Here is a 13,096-nt window from a genome sequence, read left to right on the forward strand (position 1 = left end):
CTCATAGAATTAAATATCTCTCTTAATGCACCTAGCATCCAAAATAGAGGACTCCCAAAGAATGACAGTATCATCAACAAAGAGCTAGTGGGAGCATGCAAGCTAATGAGAAGAAGGGCATAGACCTTCCAGAGAGCTTGAAGAAATTATAGTTTGTCAATATCTACTCAAGGATTCCACCATAATGATAAAAAGAAGTGGGGAGATGGGGTCCCCCTACATAAGCCCCCTCGAATAGCCAAAGAAGGCAGAGGGGGGGCCATTAACAATCACACATTTGACCATAGAGATAAATTGCCAAATAATATCCAAAAATTTATTATCAAAACAAATAGCTTTTAAGACTTTAGTGAGGAAACCCCAATTAACATGGTCATAAGATTTCAGTAAGTCCAACTTTTGCAGACAACCAACCCTTTTATTGGTTTCTAGAGAATGGATGTTCTCATGAACCCTCACGATAGAGTCCAAGCTTTGGCACCCAAGAATGAAACCATTCTAATGGGAAGAGATAATAGAGGGGAAAAAATGGAGCATACAACTGGCCATCACGTTAGAAATAATCTTATCAACCAAGTTACAAACAGTAATAAGTCTAAATTTTTCAAAACTATTTGCTCTTGGAATCTTTGGAATAATAATGATGAAGGTAGAATTCCATTCTTTCAAATGAATTCTACAATTGAAAAACACGTTAACCATTGAAGCAAGATCATTGGTAATAATATCCCAAAAGGTTTTAAAAAAGAACATAGGAAAGCCATTCGGCCTAGGTACTTTGTTCTCCTCAAAAGAAAAAAATGACTTTCTTGATCTCATCCAGAGGTGGGATGGAAGAAAGCTATTTATTCATCTCTTCAATGATCAACAAAGGGATGTGCTCCAAAAATGATCATTGAAAATCCTCATCTAAGGGCCCCTCCTCAGAAATAAGGTGGGAGAAGAAGGAAATAGCTTCAGAGGAAATATCCTCTTCATTCTCAATTCTAGATCGATCCTTCAAGAGGTGTGAAATCCGATTTGAAGTTCTATGTTTCATAGTAGAAACATGAAAGTACTTTGTGTTTCTATCCCCACATTTCAGCCAGAGGGCCTTGGAATATTGTTTCCAAAAAGGCCTCCTATTTAGTGATGATATTATGCAATTGATAGAGAATATTGTTCTCCTGAGAAAGGAGATCACCGATATACCCTTCTGCTTGGATTCTTTTCTGAATAACCTGAAGGTTAGAATGGAGAGAGGACTTATTAGCAAAAATATGGCCAAAAGATTGCTCGCTCCATCCTCTCACTGTAAATTTAACATTGTTTAATTTTTTAGTTAATTAAAACATAGTAGTGTCGTTAACATTTATGTTATACCATTCGCTTATCCTCTCTTTAAACCTGGGATGGAGGAGCCACATCTTCTCAAATCTGAAGGGAAATATTTTCTTACCAATCAAGCATTATTGAAGTCGCCTATAATAATCCATAAATCCTCCTTATGATGATCTTTGAACTCATTAAGTATGTTCCAAAACTTTCTCCTAGCCACTTTGTTATTAGGTGCATAAATATTGGAGATTATCCAAGAAAACCCATCCCACAAATGAGTGAGTCTCATAGCCACATGATTAGAATCCTCCCATAAGGGTTGGCCAAAAATAATCTTTTTATTCCAAAAAGTAGCAATTCCACCAGAGGTCCCTTGGGCGTTGCAGAAATGGATACTGTTATCTTTAAAACCCATATTATTCAGATTAAAAAGCTTATCTTTCTTTATTTTCATCTCCTTAATCAAACGAATGTCTGGCTTCTGATCTCTAACAAGATTGTACAAGATATCATGTAATCCTCTGATGTTCCATCAATATGAACTTCATTTCTTAGGAGTGCTTTGTAAACCCATGTCAGTTAGAGTTTTTAAAACTCCATCTGCTATATCCTGCATACATTCATGTTCTTTGGTCCATTTCAGAGGCTTCCTTCCTGAACCCCTAAAACCCCAAAATCCACTTTGGTTCTATTTTTAGTATTAACTCAGAAAATTCAAAATTGTAGCTGTCTTTAAACTCATTTAGATCCTTATGAGATCTACCATCCTTATGACCACTACCAGTGCCATCAATAAGAATCGACAAGTGGCCACCCTCCATGTGACCCTCACAATCAACAAGGGAAACCACATAAAGGGGCTCATGAGACACGGGCACAAATAAAAATTTCTCCCTTTCCATCCGTCGGTGTCCCGTTACCCTAGGCATTGTGGTCGACCAAAATATGACCGCCCTCAACTGGGATGGGATCCACGATGTTAGAGGAGAAAATATTTTCATCTGTATTAGGCTCCTTTACCTTAGCATTCTCTAACACCTACAACTATGAGGGGTCATAAGGCATTATAGAATCTAGAAGCACTCCTTGCTGAAGGCACCTTGAGACCTTTCCATCCTTACTAGAAATGTGAATAAGAGTGGGTTGAGACTATTAGAATTAATTTTAATTTTCGAAAAAGAGTTAACCATGAAATGTAGCTATAGAGCCATTTCATGAAGCAGAGAGGTGGTAAATGTGATTTAGGTAGTGCAAAAGTAAAGTCGATAGATAAGAATAAAATTAAAATTAATTTAAGTACTGACTGAGAATAGAGGACATTGATCCCTATCCATGTATCATATAACTAAAGTCAGTAGATGTACATTTACAATTTTATTTGGTAACGAAATTATTTTATTTATTTTCTTGATCAACTTATTATATGTTTGATGTGAATATGAGTGTATATATGAGTTTAATCCCTTTATGCATTCTTTCTTATGAGTCATACTTATTGTGTGTAAGGTGGTATGCACGCCTAGTGCCTATCATTAAATGTTCTCATGCAACTGAGAGGAAATTGTTTCCTTTATATTTTTATGTGTATGCATAGCTTGGGTCAGTCTACTTAGTAGGATTCTTATTAAATTGAATTCATTACCAAAGTGATAACTCTTAGCTATCATAAACACTAACTTTGAATACTTGTATATCAATATTTGTATAATTCATTTATCTTATTTTTTAAGTAAAAAATAACTTGAAATAGATTAATTGCATTTTTAATTGTAAAGAATAACAAAAATATTTAAATTATTCTGCAAACTTTTAGAATACTTTAAACAAATATAACCATAAAGTCTAAATTCACAATGAAGAACCACAACATGAATGAAATAACCCTCGGACTATAAACTACCATCTAAACTTACAAAATACTAAAATAAAAATCAACAATATCAAAAAATAAAATAAAAATCCACAATATCATAGTAGCTTGAATCTAAAGCACTCCAACAAGCTCAAAATACAAACACAAGCCCTTACTCCATAATCATTGATATTGATTTTCTCTCTGATTGCATTCCATTTTTTGAATGCCAAACCTGACTAATAAAAATTCTTAGATCTTCGTTTTAAACTCCTAGCCATGGTCTTTTTGTTTTATTAAATTGATTTGTTTCCTTCACCATTAAGAATTCATTTATATAAATGTTCTTATAATTCATTCAAATTAGGTGGTGATACTAGTGTCTCCACATATAATAAGAAATGGCAATTTCATTCGTGAGTTGATTCTGATTTTGATGCAAAAGTTGTAATTGATGAAAAATTGATAAAAAATCTATATATTTGATTACTTGATGTTAGAGATAAATTGGAGGATAGCCATCATTGTGTTATACCTTTTTTTTACTTATCATTGAGTTGTGCTCCTTTTTATCATCGTTCTAATGTACTCTTTTATTGCGTATGAAATCTAGATTTGCTTATTCTCTTGTGCCATATGAGCTTTCTTCTACTCAAAACCTATTAGAAATGCTTGAGGTGGTCTGTGGTCTGTAATATATTTTAAACTAGTTGTATTTTAGCTCCATTATGAATCCAAGATGATCATTTATAGTCATTGAAATATTTTTTAGTTTATTGTTGAGAACATCTGCCACCATTGTCCTAAGATCGCACCGAATAGTTTTCATGGCCCGAGTCCCTCGAACAGTAAAACTCCAATAAAAAATCCACTTAACTGAGTGTCATGGTTCATCTTGATGTCTAGCACTATCCCTTTTTTCTTGGGGCACCTGGAACATAGTTGTGTCATTCATGATTTTTTTGTTTTTACTTTTAAATTGTCGAAGCTGTGACTTCTGAATGCTTTGATTTCATTTCATCAGAGGAAGAATCACTTCAAATCATAATTGAATCTTAAGAATTGGTGATGGGTAAAGAAAGTATTGGTCGTAGTCCAGAAAAGAAAGGAAGAAAGCATCAAACATATATTGGCGTAAGAAAAAGGAAATGGGGATTGTGGGTGTCAGAAATCAGAGTGCCAAAGGAGAAAAAAGGAGTACCTATTGAATCCTTTGTTCTTTTTAATTATGTTAATTTCTTTTAAAAGCCTTTTTTTTAAAGTTTAAAAGGGCAATAGAATGTTTATAATAAGGTTTTTTTTTCAATTGTTTATAATAAGGTTTTTTTTTCATGTTAGTATATAAATATATTTATATGTAGGGGTTAATTTTATGAGATTATTTTTTCATAATTTATATTATATTTCTTGATTTTTTTATGACATTGATCATTATTTCTATTTAAATTTGTCAACTAAAGAGTTAAGGTTTGTTCAAATTCAACTTTCCATATTTGTATTGTAGAATTTACTCTATTACCAATTGCTTAAAATTATGCATTTAATATTAAATCTATTTGTTAAAGTATCCTTCCAAATTGTGGTTTAGAATTTTTATTATTCTAAATGAATTAGAGTTTTTATTTTTAATCAATAGGTGCTTTAATAGAAAAAGATTTGTGGATTGAAATATGTACATGATGCGTGAATGCGGAAAATCATCATCTATTGAGAATTATCCTAAAATATATTAGTAAACCACATAAATTTTAAGGATATACAAAATGAGCTATGAAGGGGTATGGTTAGAAAGAAAGACAAATGATTGCTATGCCTTTAAGTGATTATTTGAATCAAATTTGTCAATGACGATAACCTTGATTGATCACGTATGAAAAAAATTAGAGAAAGATTAAAGGGATTCAAATAGTTTCAAGGTGATCAATATAGAAGATAAAAAATAACACATAAACACATAGAGTATCGAGTAAGTGTCCACATACTAAATACAATAAAACCATAAAAATTCAATGATGATGATTAATTAATTGCAACCCCACTAAAATTGAATCAACAAATGAGAAAAGAACCCTCAAATACCCATTTATTTCACACCTAATTTTTAATTTAAGAATCCAAATGAAAAATCCATTGTTGAATTAGAAATCATATTTTATTAGCCACAAACTTTAGAAATAATATCCACACAACCTCTAATTTCTCTCTCTAAATACTAATTAAAATTTCACTTTCTATCCTTCAATTGATCTGCTAATTTTTTACTCAAATATATAGTTAAATCTAAACATGCAACCACTGATTTTGAAATCGCATATATAAACTTGTCAACTTTTACTATAAAAAAGCTACATTATTACATAATATTCTAGAAAGTTAAAACACATATTATAAATAATTTCAATCTTAACAAACTATAGGAAACCCCTAAATGGTCCATGCACATAAATATAAACTCAATATAATTTATTTAGTTTGATAATTTGATTTATTTAACTTTAGACGATAATACAAAATATAAAATAAATTGAAAAAACTTTTCCTTATAAAATATAATACCCAACCTTACAAAAGGAAACAAATCTCAATATTCAATGTTTAAGACAAGTCCCAAAAATAAAATCATTTTGTGATTCATCCCTAGACTCGTTTCCTTTTTATCTTTTCCAATTCTCCAAGTTAAGTTCCAAGAAAATTAGAAATGTTCACCCATTTCTTGTAGTCTCTTACCCACTCCTAGAACTTAACATTTTCCAATCTTAACAGGGTTTTTTATATATCTCTCCAACTATAACACAAAATTGAGAAGATCCATGAGATGAATAAGTATACCTTCAAAGACAACTCAGTTGAGTTGGAAAGATTCTCCATGGGTCCTATTCAATAATAATGACATTTATAAAATATTAAATTCCCTTATTATGTTATTTATATTTGAGTGGAATATAATAGTAAGGAAGTAAATATTTTAAAGCAATTCTTACAACTATAACCATCTGAAATGTTTCATAATATATCAATAGGTTCAAGGAAAATATCTAGTTGTTCACCTTGTTGAGATAATTAGCACAAAGAATGTATGATTCTTCTCAATATATTACTTGTCTACATATGAGAAATCTAATAAAATACATTAATATCTAAAAAAAGGTCAAACATGTAAATTAAATAAGCAACATTGGAGTTTCCCACCTCCCCAACTACCCTTAAGAAGAATTTTCTCTATAACTTCTAAAGCGAATTGTGAACGTGTGTACATTCATGAATGGTTTCCTTTAAAATATCCTAACTAAAGTTATACATCATATTAAAATATTTAAAAAATATGAATTTTATATATTAACTCATACAAAAATTATTAAAAAATGGTAAAAATTTGAAAAACATAAAATCGAAATCCAAACCCCAAAAAATATCTTTGATTTTTCTTTTATCCTTCAATAAGGTTTAGATACCAACCATTATTCACCAATCCCACAAATTCTACATAATAAATACTAGATTAACCATTGTCCATCCTCATGCAAATTTTCAACCATTCTTGCATATTAGTTTGATAATTTCCCTTGTGGAACAAAAAATCCCTTCTTTGGTGATGATTAGAATAATGCCCGAGCCTTGTTGATTTACTAGAATATGACTAGTATGATTATAATGAGTCTCGTTGGTCAAGATAAATACTAATGAGATTATAATGGTGGACAACTTAGAGTAAGGGTTAAATAAAGATAATAAAAACACTTAATTGCTTAATTAACCATTACATTAAGGAGGAGAGGAATCTAATAGATCTAGACTTAAAGGATTGAGATTCTGATAAGATTCCTAGTTCCTCTGTAGGGGCTTTCTCCTCCCTAAATTGAATTGATTTGATTGTTGATGTGTAGGGAAAAAGAAGTGATTGGGTAGAAATGGTGAGTTGCAGATGTTGCACAGAACCACCAACTTTGATCTATCCAAAAGAACATGTTTCAGATCTATTCCTAGAAGTTTGACCTAATTTTTCAAAACGAAGTAGTATCAATTCATCATGATCCTCTGACTTTGTTTTCATCAAAAGTTATACTTGTTCATCTCTGTGAACTTTGTCAATCCTTCAGAACGTAGCTCTATACTTGTTTCCTGCACATAGAAAGAAAGAGGAAATTGTTGGGAATAGGAGTTTTGCCTAAGTTAAGCCCCAATTTATGAATTAACCTTGAATGAAATAATGCAAATACTGAATAGATATACCTCAGATCTACAATTATTGATGATGATGCTTTTCTCTTTGAATGTAATCACAAATGTTGTATGAAATGACATGAACATGACACAACCCTAATCACACACACATGCTTGCATAATATTGATATAATTTTTCTCCGCAATGGTTGGATGATGAATATGCAACCTTGAAGATCTCTGAAAATGCTTGATAATGAATGCTTCATGGATTCATGAGTGTTAAATTTCTTGTAGATGGAGACTTAGATTGCTTAGATTTTTAGATCAAAATAGGTTGATAAAATATCTTTATATAGGGCTCCTTAGGTAAATTATTGATTAGGCTGACCTCCAACGGTCATGTATAGCCACGAGGATCAATTCCGTTGGGGGGACAACACTTGCCCTATTTCAAATTTGGACCACATTTAGAGGGACCGTGGCATTTTAGGGTACCATGGTCTAGACCAAGACATACCATGCCCTCGTCCCACTACAAAGGGGACCCAAATAAGATGCCAGGGAGGTGGGTACCCCTCTATGGGACCCACACTAGGTTGTTCATGACATCAAAGTTGGGTAACAAGCACAAATCAGACCTAAAGAGGAGATGGAGATAGAACACGCTAAAGTGGAGGCACAAATATGAGGTGTAAATTGGATCGGTGACAATTTATAATGCTACAAAACCTTACATTATATATCTTCAAGAAATTTTTCCGCAAGCGTTATGCACATATTCATGTACTCTCAATACTAGGAACCCACAAGATTTATATAACAATCCATCAATTGTGAATAGAAAGTACACATTATATAGATAATCTTAAGTAAGGAACTTTTCATTATCCTACTTTTAATAATAGAAACCATCTTTTGTCTAACACTTCCATTAACACCAAGCCATCTCTACAATCCCAACCCACACATATAAAAAAATCATTATTCCATCACCAAATGAGGAAACAAAGAAATCATTGCAACCTCGACCTATTATCCTAATTATTCATCTCATTTAAATAATTTCCTTTAATCCATCCAAATTAAAAATATGCCTCCAATATATACACCTTTTCAATTTTTTTTATAAGAAATAATACCAAAGTGTGTTGAGTTCAAATTCAAAAACAAACTTATGCATCACATCACTAATTTCAGACTATTCAATCATATCTCACCTATATGCACTCCATTACCTATGAAGCTCACTCAAGAGCTTCCTATCCACAATCAATTATTACCTTGCGAAAATATTAAGACCAACATAGAATCTTTTGTCGTTATCCAAACTCACATGCCATTCTCTAAGATATTAGATCCATGGTAGGCGAAGAGTCTAAATCCAGATGAAAAAAATCTCACATGAATAAAGATCAAGATATCAAAAGAATTCTATAGATTACAATCTTTAATTAAGATGATCCTATCTCTAATTAAGGCCAATCCAATCCAATAGTTAATAAAGATCCTACCTATGATCAAGGAGTCTGAGATGATCCCTCGTCAATCTCTATAAAATCTATGATCATAAAATCGAACATGATCAAATCAATTCTCCAACAACTTTCACAAGTGTTTGTTTTTAATGAGAATAAGTAAAGCTTGTTATGCTATTTTTCACTTTTGTTTTCGTCCTCACAAATGGTTTGTAGAGCTTCTTGGCGGCTAATTCTTTTTTGAGGTATCAAAGAAGAGTTACGAATGAAACATGTTGTTGGTATAGTAGCACTTGTCATGTAGTATTCGAAAAGATGTAACATAGGTATGTACTCTTGAATCTTCATTACAAAATAGCCGGACATAGGCGATGCATGCAAGATCAGAGGAAAGGAGTGGGAATGATTGAGGAATCCTTGAATATCATTATCTTTTTCCATGCACAGCCATGCAAGAAGGACTCAAGGTAAAATAAATTCTATAAAGTCTCTATTGGTTTTGAGAATGTTCATTATTGTTTGAGAAAATTTATGGCAGTTTGAATGATCTCGGAGATATGGAGCGTTTCATCCAACTTTCCTAGACAAGTGGTTGTAAAGTTAAAGAAGTTGTTGATCTTTGAATACCACAAAGGTAAAGATGACAATGCATTGCATATACTAACATCAACATGGAAAACAATGAGATAGGACGGCTGTCCAAGGTATGCAAGACAGAGACAAAAGAGGTATAAGCATTGCAAAAAAGACTGTTACTAGACGACTCAGGCCTTACTTATGACAAGACACGGACAATCATGAATGAGAAGATACATATACCAAGAAAAAGTTTAACATTACATACGATAATACTCATTCGAAGAAGCCTAATGAAAAAGAGGACAGTGAGTGCTAGAAAGGGTTTGTCAAGGCTCTAAGCGTTTTATGAAGATAGTCATTACATCATGTATAAAGGTGTTAAGCTGAATGATACATGAAAGGGTCTTTGATGAAGTTTACAAGCAAAGGCTCATGAAGAAAGCAATATTCATATGTTCTTTCAAGTCTATATAAGATAGTCGAAGAATCCTAAAAGAATAAAGTGCAGAGGTCATGAAGTCAAATGACAGTCAATGACTAGAAGTAACCAGAATGATGGTCATGCAAGAATGGACAGTGGCAGTCGTCGTGAAAACAATGACACTCCCTGAGGTTTTGATAAGAATGAATACCATAGTGTGAGATGATAAACATGGATGATAGTCTGTTAATAGAGGACAAAGTTTTGAAGATGGCAAACTTCAAGAGTAAGAGACGGAGCTTAGTGAAGAAGGCAAGAGAAAAGTATATCGTAGTCAAATTGACAATCATAAAAGTATGGTAGAACATCAGAAAAAGGAAGGGGGCGATATGGTAAGCATGACTAGATATAGCAGAAGGAAACCATTAGACAATGTACACAGTCCACAGAGTACAATGAAGTGTGAGAAAAGCTTGTCAAGTGCACAGAGCGGCAGAGTTTGGGATGAATAAGGCAATGGTTATAGAGAAATAAATAAGTCAAGTTCATGAAAGGAGGGTCATCGGAACGTACTGTCCTAACTAAGGATCCACCCACCCGTACAAGGCATGTTGTCCCTAACTATTAGGATGACTCACATATAGTTTAATATGGACAATCATTATTTATTCCAAGATATAGAAACCGTGATTATAAAGAAGTTTCATTTCTAATAGATTTTATTTTTTCTCTTTTTATTCTTAATTAGAATATAGCTACTGAAGCATCCAATTCTTTGCTCTTGCAATATAACAATCATATAAGATAATAGAAAATGATATAATTGTTATAGTTTTTCTATTGTAAAGAAATAATTAAATGATTCACATAAAATTCTTTAATATAATTATTAATTTTTTTAAGTTTTCAAGTTGTTTATTTAATAATTAAATATTTTTATAGGTATTTTTTCAAAATATTTCAAAATATTTCAAAAATAATTATATTCACTATGAGGAAAAAATGGCAGAACAGTAGACCTCACTTCCATCAATCACCTCCACTATTCATAAAATTAGGTTACTAACTATATTAATAACTCCACTTGTCTTATTTACTTTTTTGGTGTGGATGAATGACATCATTCTTGTCAATAATTCTAAGAATAAGAATGACAAGTGCAGTAAGAATGATATTCCTCAAATCATTCTTTTAACTAACACCTATTCTTTCATATGAAATTAAAACACCCAAAAAATATGATAAACCAACTAATACACCCAAAAAATATGATAAACCAACTAATAGTAAATTTAAAACAAAATATTAAGACATCCTTATACACTTAAACAAAACTTTTTCATTTATAAAACATTTAAATCCATACATAATTTAAAATTTACGCCATTGCCGGACAAGCAGAAAAATATTTACGCCGTTGCCGGGGATCGAACCCGGGTCACCCGCGTGACAGGCGGGAATACTCACCACTATACTACAACGACAGCCATATAATTAAAAAAATTAACAGTTTTATTAGTTTTGATAAACAGACACTTTTGATTTCTGTTAACAAGCAGTTTGAATGTGTGTATAAATTGACTTTAAATGTCCACTTGTTTTATGGTGAACAGAAAATACAATTTTAGTAACAGAACGGGTGATGTATTTTTTTTAGTCTTTCATCATCATTCCTTAAATGGTAACACAATTTTAACTGGTATTATTTAGCAACATGATCTTAAATGGTATTATATAAGACCATAATTAATTGTTCCATTCCTTGTCTTAATACTTGCTAATCAAGCTAGACGTTGACATTCAACCTTGTAAAATTATACTAAACGTTAGAGATATATTATGAATTTTGATAGATGGATATATACTGCAGATCTGCCAGTGCAAGGCAATAAATAAAAACTCCCTCTCTGGCTGCAGGTGCAATCTTATCATTTTTCATTTGAATTTTAACTCTATGACGAGAAAGATTTTTCTGATGTCTTTCTACCAAGAGTTCAAAAATTATTGAACTTCCACATATAATAAAAAAATTGACAGCAGCTTTCAAACTTTCAACATTGTTCTGATTGATAAAAACAGGATGACATCAATATCATTCTATGAATTTGTGACATCAATATCACTCCATGTTGTTAGCAGAAGCACATGCAACCACAGCATTAGTCATCTGTATCATTTACCATCTTCATTTATCTATTATCATATTTATATTTTGTATTTAATAAATTTAAGTTACATATTTTTCATGGGAATTATTCAAAAAAAATGAAGATCAAAAAATCACCATAACCATTTTTCTTTCATCTAAGATATAACATGGATGCATTATAATGCACTGGAATTATAAGATGCTTGCATTAGAGTTTGATAGTGACAAACCCTAGACCAGTCACTAACAAACCATAAAGAAAATATGTGATAACATGCTTGAACAATGCCTATCATAAAAAAGTAAGAAAAAGAGAGGTTGAGATCATTTTAGCAATACTTTTCTCTTCAACAACCAAACAATATCAATGAATAATATAAATGAATTTTCGATCCAATCAACATGAAAGGTGGTAAAAATGATTATTGATTTAGATAGTGTAGAAGGAAGGTAGATATGTAAGAGGAAAACAACAAATATTTTAAGGATAGATTAAGAATATAGGATGTTGATGGCTATCCATGTATCATATAATCAAATACAATAGATGTAATTTTATTTAGGCAATGAAAAAGTTATGTAAAGTAATAAATAATAAAATCTCAAGTCTTTCAGGATACTTACTTTCTACAAATATAATCATAAAGTCTAAAATCATGATGAAGAATCACAACATGAGTAGATTATAAGTTACGGTGAGAACTTAAATAATAGTTAAAACCAACCACAATCTCTAAGTACAACTGCTTAAATAATAGTTAAAACCAACCACAATCTCTAAGTACAACTGCTCAGCCATTACTGCATAATCATTGATATTGATTTTCTTGTTGATTGCATTCTGCCAAAACTTCTAAGATCTTCATAATAATAAGTGTGTTGTAATGAGACAAGGACATAAAAAATTTGGTAAGCAATATTAGATCATTCATCCACTCCTAATTCAAATCCTTTGAGAAATTGTATTAATTTTTATAAGAAAGGATCTATTTATTATGATATGCAACCAAATGCTCCATTTTCTTGCTTTCCTCAATGCATATAAATATATTACAGATCAGAATATTTCTTTCATGTTTACAACTATTTTGTAAACATAATACACATCTAAATGCTTTTTTTTTTCTAGTTTTCCTCAA

At 31.5% G+C, this 13,096-nt stretch overlaps 1 non-coding gene across 1 annotated transcript; it reads right to left on the reverse strand.

Moving 5' to 3' along the window:
• Positions 1 to 11,220: 11,220 nt before the first annotated feature.
• Positions 11,221 to 11,292, reverse strand: TRNAD-GUC (transfer RNA aspartic acid (anticodon GUC)). The gene has a single exon. It is a non-coding gene; the product is annotated as a tRNA-Asp (tRNA).
• Positions 11,293 to 13,096: the final 1,804 nt, after the last annotated feature.

Source organism: Cryptomeria japonica, chromosome 10 (assembly GCF_030272615.1).
Source record: "Cryptomeria japonica chromosome 10, Sugi_1.0, whole genome shotgun sequence".
Lineage (NCBI taxonomy): Eukaryota > Viridiplantae > Streptophyta > Pinopsida > Cupressales > Cupressaceae > Cryptomeria > Cryptomeria japonica.